Below are 15196 nucleotides of genomic sequence, written 5' to 3'. Positions count from 1 at the left end.
ATTCGGATAAATTTGATCTTGATTCAAAAGATCAAGCTAAATACATGCATATGCTCAGTCCACATATGATATGGTATGAAGTTCTGATGGAAGTTAACTTCGTTAGCAAAATTTTTCAATAAAAAACAATGAATATTCAGACTGCGTTAAATGCTTTATAAGAGTTAAAACAATTCTTGCTGGGGTTTCGGGCAGATAGCAATTTTAATTTTGTTATTACCACAGCAAATGAAACTGCACAGAAACTGGATGTGGAGCTCAGTTTTCAACCAGTCACAGCTACGTCGTCAGAATAAAAGCAGACAATTCGATTACGAACATAAAGACGAACTGATTTTGAATCATAAAATGTCATACAAAGTTCATTTCTTTTATTGTGTTTTCGACCAAGCATTGATTTCAGTGACTGAAAGATTTTCCATATTGGAAAATCATGTTGATTCTTTCAAATTTTTATATAATTTGAACAACATTAGAGAAAACTCACAAATTAAAACATTTTTGTAGAGATTTGTAAAAAAATCAGATTTAATGATCATCTAGACCTAGATAGAGCGGGAGCCGATTTGTTTGAAGAAATTATACAGCTTCAGCTTTGGTTAAAATAATTAAATAATGATGTTTGTGAAATTTTAAAATTTATAATTTTAAACGAATTTACCGCATTTTACCCAAATTTAACAATAGCTCTTCGCATTCTGCTCACTCTTCTCTTATCTGATGCCACTGCTGAACGATCTTTTTCTAAATTGAAACTTATAAATAAATTTTATAAGTTTTTTACAAATTTTTATAAAATTGTTATAAAAAATTTATCTTATATCTCTATAGAGTCTAGAGTCGTCAGTATTAAATGAAAATAGATATTCACCATACTATAAAAGATTTTCCGAACTGAAGGCGCGAAAAGTTAATTTTTTTTTATAAAATGCTATTTCATGTTTACCTATATCTTTAGTTTTTTATGTTGTTACGCCACAGATTTATTTTTGTTTAATTATTTCAACTTACTTTATGTGTGAGAATTTTTAGTTATTTTTGTTTGTTTACAATCAGTAGCGCACCTATTAATTTTTCTGGGGGGTTGGCTTGGGCACCGAAATTTTTTTGTATTGGTTGTGAAAGACAAGTTACATTTTCTTACTTTGCTTACTATATATATTTTTTATATGCCTTTGAGGAGGTTTTAACCCTTAAATCCCCCTGGGTGCTCCACTGGTTACAATAAATAGTTGTTAATTTTGGGCGCCATTAAGTGTTTTGCACACAGGCGCTACTACATGCTAGCGTGGCACTGATGAAACGTACGTCGATGTTTGATATCATTGATACGTACCTACTACCAATGTAATAATTAGGAAATGGTTATTATCCCGGTGGACGTATTTTATAAAGTTATTTTATTGAAGTGTTTAATCTTTTTTCACTACTGAGGAGATTAACGGACTCAAAACATTAAACAGCTTGAACACCATACCGACTATTACTAGTATAATGGTATATATGGAACGATAATAAATAAATAAAAAAACAATAAACAGTAACATCGAAAATAAACAAACAAGTTTGCATTCGACAGAACTGTAGCCACATTCATGTAGCATGATGACAAATTGTAGGTCAAAAAATATTACTTGTTACATTTGCACAAGGAATAAATAGGTACTTACCGGAAGTAAAAAAATTAAGAGAGCAACAGTTAGTCGTTCTAACAATTATGCTTGAAAATTAAAATTAAAATGACATACCTACACAAATACTAAAAGTTAAAACCAAATAAATAATAAATTCAAATAAACTAACAACAATAATTCAAATAACACAACAAATGCGATAATCTCACTGTCACTGAAAATGATAAACGTCAAAATTCATAGTAAAAAAGGTATCAAATACCGTATTGCTTATCCTTGTTTAACTAACTGTGGTTTCTATGGACAAGCGGCTTAATTTTGCGATACTAGTTTCTGAGAATAAAAAAGAGACCTAGTATAAAAAGTAATTCGCGAATAGATAGAGAATAGAAGATAGAGTGGAAGAACTATATCCAAGCGTTTTTTCTGCCTTTAAGATTTTAGTGTTGTTATAAGGGGAATACTCCTGTTGGGTGTATTGGGAGTATTAAATTTTATAGTTGTTATAATGTGCGTAATAAGGCTCTACCTACCTAAATATTGTAAAGACAGATGAAAATTGCTTTGAGATCGAAAGTACTAAACATAAAACTGCAATAATATCTTGTATTATAGGCCTGCAAGGTTTTTCTCTGTTATTATAGTATGGTTGAGGTGATGTGATGTTTAACGTCCACTACAAAATAAATCACTCCAGTCGTAAAATATGCTTATTGTGTGTTTAAAAATATCAATAAATTACCACAACGTAATATTGTTTTATGCTTTATGAAGTGGATTAAGCTTAAGGGGGAAGTCTACTGTGACAAGGGAAAAAACAGGCCGATTTTCCGGATTTTTTTTCTAACAAAATATGACTCGTACATTAAATTAAATTAAACCGTCATCTTTATTATATATTCAGTATTTATGTAAAAAAAAATTCAAGTCAAAATATTCAAAATTGCCGTCGTGGCACTCCTTCAAGCGCCGGTCCGTTTTTTTTAGGTGCCCAAACGGGTACATGAAATCTCACGTCTGGGTGATCTGAAACAAAAAACAAAATATGGTTATCATCTACATAGTATTGACTCTCGTCTGACGGAGAATTTTTTTGATATCGTTTTTTGTTTAATTGTTATAAACAATAATAACATCAAATTTGGGCAAAAAAATAGAAAAAAATTTCAAGAATTTTTTTTTCGGCGTCAAAATTTTTTATCGACAAAATCCTCCGTCAGACGAGAGTCAATACTATGTAGATGTAGATGATAACCATATTTTATTTTTGGTTTCAGATCACCCAGACGTGAGATTTCATGTACACTTTCGACTTGAAAATTTTTTTACAAATACTGAATATACAGAGAGAGTCTGTAATTTGGAATAAATTCAATAACTCAAATACTAATTGTTTTTTTGAAAAATGCTCAGATCCGCCTATTAGGATTTCAAATTGTCCTTTTTGACATACAATAATAATGTATACAGGGTGTCCCAATTTAGAGATATGACGTCATCGTTGATTTTCTTAAAAGACAACACCGTCATTTTGATAGCTATTTTGATAGGGTGTGTAAAGTTAAACACAGCTGCAAAATATCAAATTTTTATTTTCTACCATTTACAAGATAATAGAAAATAACTAAGTTATGTCTGTAATTTGGAATAAATTCAATAATTAAAATACTAATCGATTTTTTGAAAAATACTCAGACCCCTCGATTAGTATTTCAAATTGACATTTTTGATATACAATAATAATGTATACAGGGTGTCCCAATTAAGAGATATAATGTCATCGTTGATTTTCTTAAATGGCAACACTGTCATTTTGATAGCTATTTTGATAGGGTGTGTAAAGTTATACACAATTGCAAATTTTTATTCCCTACCATTGACAAGATAATAAAAAATAACAAAGTTATGAAAAACAAGTAATCAAATGCACAAGTAAGCAAATGCTCATAACGTTGCTCATTGACAATTTGACAATAATCGAGGGCAACATTATGAGTATTTGCTTAATTGAAATAATTAAATTCAATTATTATTTGATTACTTGTTTTTCATAACTTTGTTACTATCTTGTAAATGGTAGGGAATAAAAATTTGAAATTTTGCAGTTGTGTATAACTTTACACACACTATCAAAATATCTATCAAAATGACAGTGTTGCCATTTAAGAAAATCAACGATGACGTCATATCTCTAAATTGGGACACTCTGTATAAATTATTATTGTATGTGAAAGAGGACAATTTGAAATACTAATCGACGGGTCTAAGCATTTTTCAAAAAAACAATGAGTATTTGAGATATTGAATTTATTCCAAATTACAGACTCTGTATAATAAAGATGACGGTTTAATTTAATTTAATGTACGAGTCATATTTTGTTAGAAAAAAATCCGGAAAATCGGCCTGTTTTTCCCTTGTCACAGTAGACTTCCCCCTTAAACCGGCCACTCACGGTACTGCTGTGTCGTTCGACAAAATCGTCGATGATATTAATTCGGCAGTACTTCAGGAGACAGGTCAGTCTCTCTGTGGCCAAATTGTAACGATTTTGTTGGATGCACGGTCACACACGGTCAAAATGTTTGTTAATTAGTCGAATTCGACAAAATTGAACGACCCCGCAGTATCGTGAGTAGCCGGCTTTAGATTTGTAAATTTCCAATAGAATGTGGTCTCTCAAAAAATGCATAAAAATGCCTGCGACCACTATTTTATTGCACACCGGAGAAAAAATAAGTTGCTAGGTACTTATAAGAAGTGACGTGTTTCAGTTTTGAGTCATCGAAACATTATTTCTAGAAAACAATTATAATTCTTGAACTATTCCCAATCAATTATTTTCTATTTTTAAAAATGTAATAAAGCATAAAAACGCACGAAAATTTCTATTATACCCATAAATAAAACACGGTTATGAGCTTGATTCCAATATTTGAATGCATCTAATTATAAATATCGAATTTGCCTTTTTTTAATTTTATCTTTTCAGAAGGCAGAAGTCTGAAAGGCAAAAAACATATTGAATGAATAGAAATCTGCTGAGCAGCAAGACTCTAAGATTTGTTGTTACATAATATAATATGGGATGGAACGACGATTAACAAGAAAAAGGAATATGGCCATCTGAAATTTGAAAGAAAAATAATGAGAACGATACTGGACCACAATATAACAAGAGAGGGAGAAATAAGAGTGAAAATAAATCCCGGAATAAAAGAAGAAATAAATACCGAAATAAATACCGGAAGAATTAAAGTGATTAAATAAAGTCAGATACGTAAAATCTCTTCGCTTGAAATGGGTAGGACGTATTCAGAGACGCCTACACTCAGTTATGTTGAGGACAACTTACTGGACATCACCACGGCCCAGATATAGAGGAAGACCTAGAAGAAGGTGGCTGGATAATGTAGAAGACATAATAGCAATGAATGTTAAAGACTGGAAAGCTCAGTGCAAGGATGGGAAGAAATGGACAAAAGTCATAAAAGCAGTAAAGATATACAGCAAGCTATAAATGACATAGAATAAATGAATTTTCAAGTAGACGATAAATTGTAGTTTATTCCAACGAAATGTTGTATGTACATAGTTAAAAAACTAAACTAGACAAATGTTTATTTATAGTTAAAAAACAAAACACTCTGTAATTTAATAGAAATAAACTGGAGATACTCTTTTTCAAGCAAATTAATTAATTTCTATTTTTATTTCCTTTTATATACCTCTTTGATAAAAGTAATACAAAGTTGCATTGTCTGAAGATATCGGCATGAAAACTATTTCTTTGTACCGTCTATACCGTCACTCTGTATGTGATCTTTATATGACTCCGTTCTGGCGTTTTTGTAAAAAATTCAAAAAACATCTGTTTATCTTTCGATTATTACAGAGGCGTAAAAATGCCGAGATATAAAGAAGCCTCCTTGGGTCGGAATGTTTCATATGCTAGCTCCTGAAATATAAATAACATCTCAACTCGTTGAGATAAGTCAACTCGTCCAATATTATCTTAACCAGTTAAGTTATTACTATTAATCCCGTTTGTGTCGACCAATCGAGATTTTCTTTTTATGGCACTTGTGATCTCACGAATGTATATTTACCCCAGTCCAGGAAGGAAACGAACGGAAAAAATCGTATACAAATATTTGAAGGTTCCAAAAGGTACATGAGAAGAGACACCTGATTTCGCTGTTTTTTGTTAGACAATATTAAAATATGAAAACAATATTTTTGCATATAAAACGTTTTTTATACATTTTAGAGAAAAATGGTTCAGATAAAAGTTGTAGATCATAAAAAGTTTCCACATTAAAATACATAAACTATTGAGCAAGGTAATTGCAAAAAACCTTTATTTTTGAAGTAAATTATAAATGTTAATTTAACTTTTTTTGTATAATGACATGTAATATAACTACTCGTTATTCAAGTGTCCCAAATTTCAAACAAATCTACCAAATGGTTTATAAGCTATTCAATCTTTTTATCCCAGAGAGCGATTATTTGAACTACTGTACTTGCTCATACAGTCACTCTAGATCTAGAGGTAATTTGTGAATGGCAATCGATTATTTGAGGCTTCATTTTTAAAGTATATAAAAAAACTTCAATATTTCATTAAATTTAGCCTATAAACACTTAAAATAACTTTGATATTTTTTACGTCACAGGCTTGTAAGTAGGCTTAGTGAAACTTTGGTGAAAAATGCACTTTCCAAAAAGACAGAACCTTCTATGACCAATAACAAGAAACAGGCCAAGATCTTGAAGCCGACAGTTCTCCCCTCAACTTTTCCCTGGCGGTAATTAAAAGTTTGCAGAATACAACAAACCATTAGCACTGATATTCGTTGACTACGAGAAAGCATTCGATACAATAAGCCAGCAGAAAATGTTAAAAGCATTGACAGAATTCCGAGTAGACCATTGCTACACTAACATGATCAAATGTATCTACCAAAGGGCAACGACTAGCGTAAGACTATCTGAACAACAAACAAATAAATTCTGTATACAGCGAGGAGTACGGCAAGGAGACACCATCTCACCAAAGCTATTCACAACCCTTTTAGAACACACTTTTCAGAAGACAGATCTAAACGAATATGGTATTAACATAAATGGAGATAAGCTCAGTCATTTGAGATTCGCAAATGACATCGTCCTTATAGCCGATCGTATGGATGATGCAATAATAATGTTGAACAAGTTATATCACGCTTCCTTAGAGGTCGGACTAAATTTTAACATCAACAAAACGCAAATAATGACTAATCTGGTGCTAAATCGTAATATTGTTGTTAATGGAATGGATATTGAGCAGACTGCATCTTATAAGTACTTGGGACATGAAATTCCGTTGGGAAGAGATAACCAGACGTGCAAGCTCCCACGTCGAATAGGAATAGCCTGGTCAGCGTTTGGTAAACTGAACTATGTATTTAAATCGAACTTATCCACATGCCTTAAATGGAAAATCTTTGATCAGTGTGCATTGTGTACTCACTTATGAAGCCGAAACATTAACACTCACAAAAAAGGTAGTGAACAAGATTCGCGTAACTCAAAGGGCTATGAAGCTCCAGATGTTGGGTGTCTCCCTGAGAGACCGAATCCCAAACGAAGAAATACGTCGTAGAATAAAAACAACAGACGTTGTCGAAAAAATCGCGTCGCTAAACTGGAATTGGGCAAGACACGTCGCTAGCTTGTCAGACAACCGATGGACAAAACGTAAAGCACTACAGAGCAGAGACGCCCACCGACCAGATGGGCCGATGATCTGAAGCATGTTATCGGTAACTGGATGTAAGCCGCATAAAAGAGAAAAATAAAAAAAGCTGATGGAGACCTATGTCCAGCAGTGGATGCGTGCGGGTTGATGATGATGATCACTTTAACGGGTTATATATGTTTACTCCTTAACTGCATATGTTGTCATCTATAAGTTGGATTATAAAATTTAGATTTTCTTTTAGAATCTGTTTAAGTTTCACCTCTTAATGTTAATAAACAATAATAATATGATCTTAAGAAAAAAATAGTATATTGTGCAACAAGTGCAGAAAGATACTAATTTCTCACGAGTTTGAAAAGTTGCGGTACGAGCGCAAGCGAGTGCCGCAATTCAAACGAGTGAGAAATTATCTTTCTGCACGTGTTTCACACTATACTTTTTCTACAATCACAGTTTTTCCTAAAAATAAAAATCACAATTTCCAAACGACGATTAATTATAATAGGTACCTATGTGATAAATTTTAAACTGTATTTAATTAATACCTACTAATCAATTTAAATTCCTTATACCTAAATAAATTACACAGAAATCAGTTAAAAAATTAATGCACTGCCTTAATTTGTTTAAATTTAAACAATTATTACACATTATTGACATTATATAATATTTATGCAGTCACGGATTTACACAAAACCTACTTCATTCGACGTCTCTTGCACAGGTTGCTAAATCCTTATTGGTTATTTGATAATTATAAAATGTTTAATAAGAATAAAATAAAACAGTTGTAACATCCATAATTTAGTTTCTATGCTATAGTTAAATATAATAATTGTCTTATAGGTTATATATTTGTCTAAAGTTTAACCACGGATGTAAACAGAATATAAGGTTACTCAGAATGCGGTAGTCCACGGATGTAAACAGAATATAACGTTACTCAGAATGAGGTAGTCAACAGTGCAGAAAAGAACTTTGCGGCACAGAAACGTCACTTTGCGGCACAGAAACGTCACTTTTCTGCACACTAATGTCAAATATCTTATACTGTGAGAAAATATCAAGTTTGCTAACATAAAACCGTGCAGAAAAGTGCACTTTGAATAGTGGTTGTAGAAAAATCATAATATCTTGTTTCCTATGCATGACAAAAGGTTCTGTTTTTTTGTAAACTGTAGTTTTTCACCAGCTTTTTATTGATCTTACTTACAAGGATGTGACTTACAGGTACCAGCAATTAAGGAGTTGGAGCAGTTTTGAACAGATACACGTCAATGGTGACCCGGTGGCCTATTTTCCACCATCAGAAATCAGTAAGAAATTCACGCCATCACAAACAAAGAAAAAGCAGTTTATTTGGAGTGCCCCACAAAAAAAAAGAAGCGCTATGTTATTGGCAGCATTGACTAATGGGCTAAAGTTTCAGGTAATACCAGAATATAATCCATTACAAACGCTTCTTAGAATCTTAATATAAAAGCAGGAACCGATGAAGAACTTGGAGACCTAGTGTACTATCTCTCAATATGATTTTCCTGTTACATATTCTCCAGGCAAAACGAACCAAGAAGCTGATGCCCTTTCAAGAAACCCTGTTTTTTAGAATATTTTAAGAATATCGAAGACATACTACGGGTGGTTAATTTGATAACCATCCAAGACCTAACAGAGGACCAACAAAATAATCGCACCCTGCTGTCTGTAGACCAACGTACATTGAAAAGAGTGAACTGCTTTATAAAAAATTAGAAACGGAGAACATATTTTCATATCTAACAACTTTGGTTTACAGTTAGTAAAAAAAATCATTCTCACTATGATCCCATTGGAATTTGTCATATGATGAAAAGGTAGCAAAGGTTTTTTTGATATTGTAAACAAATTGGATGCACTTATAACAGAATTTTGTAACCAATGGGATATTTGTAAGAAGAACAAATCAAGATGAAGCCGAGGCTTGTTTTATGGGAGCTATGGTATGCGATCTTATTTAGCAAATGCGTGGCAGAAGTAGGATGTGTGTCCAACATATGTGATCCTCTGATGATTTAAAAAGTTATGTGATAAGTTGTCTATTATTAATATAAATTAATTTACAACTTTAACATAACTAATATGACATTTATTTTAATTTCATCCATCTACCTACTTAAAAACACATCGAAATGCATAACTAACAGATATTCAACAAATTTCTTAATCGACATATGAATATGAAAACTCCAAACCGACTTTTGGAGCGCACATCAATGATGACTCATACTTTTTTCACCTATTTCTTTGACAGCAGTGGGTGTTTTTAGATGAATTATTTTCGCTTAAAAATGGTAATTTTTTAAGTGAATCGTATTGGAAAGTACATCCATTTACTAATTTTAATAATAGTTTGAATTCTTAATGTTTATAAATAAATAAATTGTATGTATTAAACAAAAAATAAAAAAACATCTGGGCTTCTGCTTGGACTAGAGCAATGTATTTTTTAAATCCGTGTAAAATTGCGATCATTTATAATAATTTTTACTTCTTCTTCTTTCTCATAATCCTTAGTGCTCTTCAAGGCGTCGGATGTAGTCAATAATTTTTACAGATAAGAGAGGTAATTCCCATGATTGTCCCGGTTATGCTATATATAGGTATTTAGTATATTATTCTATATTATAGTAAGAGCATATTATAGTACATAGTAGTAACAGCTAGTGTTGAGAGGGTGATCGTCAAACCCAGAAATTCCCGATACAACTTGGAGTACGTCAGAGGGACACCATATCACCGAAACTGTTCAATACGCTTTTGGAATATATATGTAAAAGGGCAAAACTGACCGACAAGGGCATAAACATAAACGGAGAAACGCTTAGCCATCTGAGGTTTGCACCAGATGATATTGTGCTAATAGCTGATAGGATAGATGCGTCCAAAGAACTTTTAAATCAGATCTACATTTCCTTGGTAGAATGGAGATTGAAAATAAATATATCTAAAACCCAGATGATGACAAATCTTGTAGTCAGCGAAGATATATGCTCAGGAAGAAGATCCATAGACCATCTAATGGCTTATAAATACATACCTAGGTCATGAGATTCGCATAGTAAAAGATAACCAAACCGTTGAGCTTCTCCTCCGTATAAGACTGACTTGGGTAGCCTTCAACAAGCTGAAACATATTTTCAAATCCTTTGACATACCAATATGCCTTAAAAGAAAAAACATTTAATTATTGTGCTTTGCCAGTGTTGACTTACGGAGAGGAAACGTTGACCATGACAAGAAGAACAATGCAAAAGATCCGTGTGTCTAAAAGCGCGATGGAGCTTGTTATGTTGGGCGTTTCACTGCGAGACAAGATCCGAAACCGCCAGCTACGACGAAGATCAGGAGTGGCTGATGCAGTAGAGAGAATAGCAACACTGAGCTATGGAACTGGGCAGGTCACGTGACTCGAATGACAGATAACGGATGGACAAAGCGGATAATGGAATGAAGACCAAGAGATGATTCCTACCGAAGCAGAGGTCGTCCACCATCACGTTAGACTGATGATCTAAAACTTTGTCATAGGAATTCGATGCAAGAGGAACAAGATCGAAAAAGATGGAAAATTAGGAGTGAGATCCAGATGTCCAGCAGTGGACAAGCGAAGATTGAATGATGATATTATAGTATAGTAAGGTATATTATAGTAAGAGTAATTTAGACATCTAAAAGCCATTCTAAAACAAACTGCTAGGGATCATTGTTAATGCTCCTTTGTATTATAGGAACAGTGTACTCCATACTGACTTAGAAATGGATACTGTTAACAAGACCATTGAAAAATTTGCCAAGAGTCACAAACACCGATCTTCAACACGTCAATGTTAAGGTCATCCAGCTCCTCGACAATACGGATCTGGATAAAAGACTCAAGAGGAAGAAACCCTTCGAGTTAGTTAAGTGAAAAGAAGAGCATAGTGCAAGTGATGGTTTTTATTCTTCTTTTGCCATCATAACCCTGGATGGGTCTTTGCCTGTCTGGTTATGTGTTTCTATTCAGATCTCTCCTGTACCCTTCTTTTTCATTGTCTTATATTCACGGTTTCAGATGGTCTTCCACGTCATCCAACCATCTCGTTCTGGACATTCCTTTTTTCGTCTTCCTATCGGCTTCCATTGTAATATTTTCTTTGCTGTTTTTGCATCTTCTTGTCTCTGGACATGTCTCAGCCATGACAATCTTTGACTTTTCCCAAATCTTACAATATCATATCCTTCATTCAAGTCATTAACCTCGTCGTTTCTCTTGAATCTTTATGTGCTCTTTTGCTCTTGCAGCGGACCATATACTTTTCTCAGTATCTTTTTCTCGAATGACTGAGTTGGGCTTATTTTTTTTCTGTCATTACCCAGGTTTCACAACCATAGGTTACTACGGGTCCAATCAATGTTCTGTAGATAGTCAGTTTGGTTCTTTTGTATAATAATTTCGATGTCATCAATCTTTTATTAGCATAGTATGTACGATTCTCCACTGGAAATGCGTGCATTAATTTCGCTACGGAATTCTTCTGATTGATTTCTGTATGCAGATATGTGAAGGTATTCACACGTTCAATGGTATTTATAGTTGTCTATTGCAATATTATTTTTTATTTTCATTGTCAGATGTTCACTTGACGGTCATGTAATTACTTCATTTTTGTTTCGTTTATTCGCTTCCATTAGTCAAATGATGGTACAGGTTAATATTTGTGCAATAAATTAACAGAACCTTAGGGATACTAAATAGTGAGTTTGTCCTTAGTCTTTTTGGTAGTAATTTATATTATTGATGCTGATTAAATAAAAAAATATTGTTCTGAAGTTATTTCTTTGTGGCCTTTATGTCATTTACTATTTTAACTGGGAAATAAGCCAAATTAATATTTTGTATTTTGATAACGACGAGGTGGAAGTCGAAACGTCAATACAACCATTTTTTAAGTTAATTTGTGACTTATTTCCCAGTTAGAATAGTAAATTAAATAAAAAAAATAATGCATTCATTTATTGTTAGATTTTTATGCGTTCTCCGGAACTATATTTTAATCAACAATTAACTTTTCAAATATCTATTGATTATAAATATATTGGACCTATCCTTAAAAAATAAATTGTTTATGTGTCAATTAAGACTCGATAATACAACTTTTTTAATATTTCACTAAATTAAATGGACAAAATTAGAAATTTTACAGCGCTATAAAAATTACCATAAATAGGTTTATTTACTTAGTATAGTATATAGATATGCATAGCAGCTATTACCAAGCATCTAATTACCAAGCATCTACCAAGCATATTAACAAGCATCTATAACCTAATATGTAGTTAGAATTTGGGAAGCAGAAGAAATGTCCGAGGATTTAAAAGAACGCAGAATTATACCAATATTTAAGACAGGAGAAGTAACAGACTGTAACAACTATACAGGAATATCTCTACTGACTACCTACAACATACAAAATTCTAAGAGCCCTCATAAGACAAGAACTCACTCAATTCACAGAGAAAAAATTGGGGAGTACGATCAAGGATTTAGAAAAGGCAGATTCACTGTAGATGCGATCCACATAATTACACAACCAATCGAAACTTGCCACGAACGCAACATAGAATTCCACACCCTCATCTTAGACTTCAGACAAGCCTTTGACTGTATTCATGATTTGAATCATCAAGATATACCGGCAAAGCTAATCAGATTAACAAAAATGACTATGGATGAATATCTAGCTAAAGTAACAACAGAAGAAGGAAGCACAAAATCCATTGCAATGGACTTGCGATGGAATTGCCCCTGTCGCAGGAGTGCGACAGGGCGATTCCCTGTCAACCACACTATTTAACATAGCAGTAGAAGGAACAGTCAAGGCCGAGAACTAAAGGAACTATAGCCCACTCCTCGACACAAATAGTAGCATATGCAGATGACATAATTTTTATGCTAAGAGATAAGAACAGATTAAAAATAGCAGTATCAACCCTGGAAAATGAAGCACGGAAAAGAGGTCTACAAATTAACGAAGGAAAAACAAAATATCTACTCTGCTCTAGAAGATAAGATGACAAGACGAGAGTAATCAAGATAGAAAACTACACTTCTGAAAGAGTTCAACAATTTAAATGTTTCGAAGTAATTGTGAATGGCAAAAATAATAGAAGTGAAGAAGTAACGGAGCGAATACTAGCAGGCAACAAAACATACTGGAGTACGATATCTCTGGATAGAGTACGACTGGCTAATGAAGGGCAAGAACTTATCCAGAAATAAAAAAAACAAAACTGAAAATATTACAAAATTGCAATCAGACCAGTGATTACATACACAGCCGAGACAAAGTACCTGACAGATAAAGGTGAAGAAAAATTAAGAATATTCGAAAGGAAAATCCTAAGAAGAATTATGGGTCCTATATGAATGAAAAAATGGAGAAATGAGAAGAAGAATGAACCATGAACTAAGAGACATAATGAAGGGAGAAGAGTTAGATTTAATAAAACGCAGAGATTGAGATGGTTAGGACCAGTAGAGAGAAGTAAAAACGACCTACTGATTAAGAAGGTCACCAGATGTAAGTCAGAAACTGAAAACCAAAGGGAAGACCCAAAGGGAGATGGGAGGACCATGACATGAGAGACATCAAAATCGTGAAAGTGAAAAACTCGAAGAAACTAGGCACATATCGAAATGAGTGGAAGAAAATTGTAACGAAAGCCAAGTCTTACAAGCTTTGACAATACACATAATACACAAGATGAATGGACAAAATGGACAAAATTTGAAATTTTACAGCGCTGTAAAAATTATGTACCATAAAGCGGTTTATTTGCTTAGTATATAAGTACCTACATTTATACATACAGTAGGCTCTAAAAATTTTACAACTATATTATAAGTAATGTTTCTCTTCCATAATAATTCATAAAGTTTTATGAACCTATTACAGCATATTTTACAATAATTTTTCTTAAGGTCGCTTCAGTCAAAGTTGTTTTATTTTAAAATTATGTTTGACAACTGTTATACAATTTGCTAAAATATTGCTCATTAAGACACGCTAACTCATTTTTGTGACCGATTGTATCTAGGAGTATGATGACATATGACTATAATTATATTCGCCAACTCGCTCCCACAGTGCAACCGTTTAGTATATTATTCAATAATAACAGATGATTCAAAGTAGCCATCAATAATTATTATTGAAAGACCTGATGCCGATAGATGTTTTTAGGTCATAATAAAAACATTCAGGAAAAAATCTCTAATATAATAAAAATTTACTGAAAGGATGGTATTCTCCGGAAGTAAAATGTCCCAGTGGCGGATCCAAAGGGGGTGTCACGGGGGTCATGAGCCCCCTCAGACGAAAATAAATTTCAATCCAATAATTAAAAAAAGCGAGAGCTCTCAAAGAAAAAAAATTTCAGAGAAAAGTAATTAAATCACCCTGAAGACCAATGACCCCCTCCCGAAAAGAATTTCTGGATCCGCCACTGTGATCCGGAAGCAAATAAAAGCTCCGATTGTATTTCCGGGTCAGGACTATTTCAGAGGTAAAACCCTGACATATTAAAAAAACAGGATAGGGTATAATTGCTGAATGATAAATAAATGAGAAATAATAGAATTTATAACAACTACTGATATAATCATCATTATTATTATTCAGCCTTCTGAGTCCAAAGTTGAACACAAGCCTCCCCTAATTTCTTCCAGTTGTGTCGGTCTTGAATGTACAGGAGAATACGGTCTGGGCAACGAAACTAAAGGGGTGGCAGGCTTATCGA

At 33.1% G+C, this 15196-nt stretch overlaps 1 protein-coding gene across 1 annotated transcript in view; it reads right to left on the bottom strand.

Annotated features, from left to right (window-relative positions):
• The window catches only part of LOC114325425 (rho GTPase-activating protein 7), a 198042-nt gene that overhangs the window by 169093 nt on the left and 13753 nt on the right, over window positions 1–15196 (bottom strand). The gene's annotated exons all lie outside the window — the stretch shown is intronic.

The sequence above is a fragment of the Diabrotica virgifera genome, chromosome 10 (genome assembly GCF_917563875.1).
Source record: "Diabrotica virgifera virgifera chromosome 10, PGI_DIABVI_V3a".
In the NCBI taxonomy this organism is placed as follows: Eukaryota; Metazoa; Arthropoda; class Insecta; order Coleoptera; family Chrysomelidae; genus Diabrotica; species Diabrotica virgifera.
The sequence above is the reverse complement of the archived record's forward strand: the minus strand, read 5'-3'. Positions and strand labels throughout refer to the sequence as shown.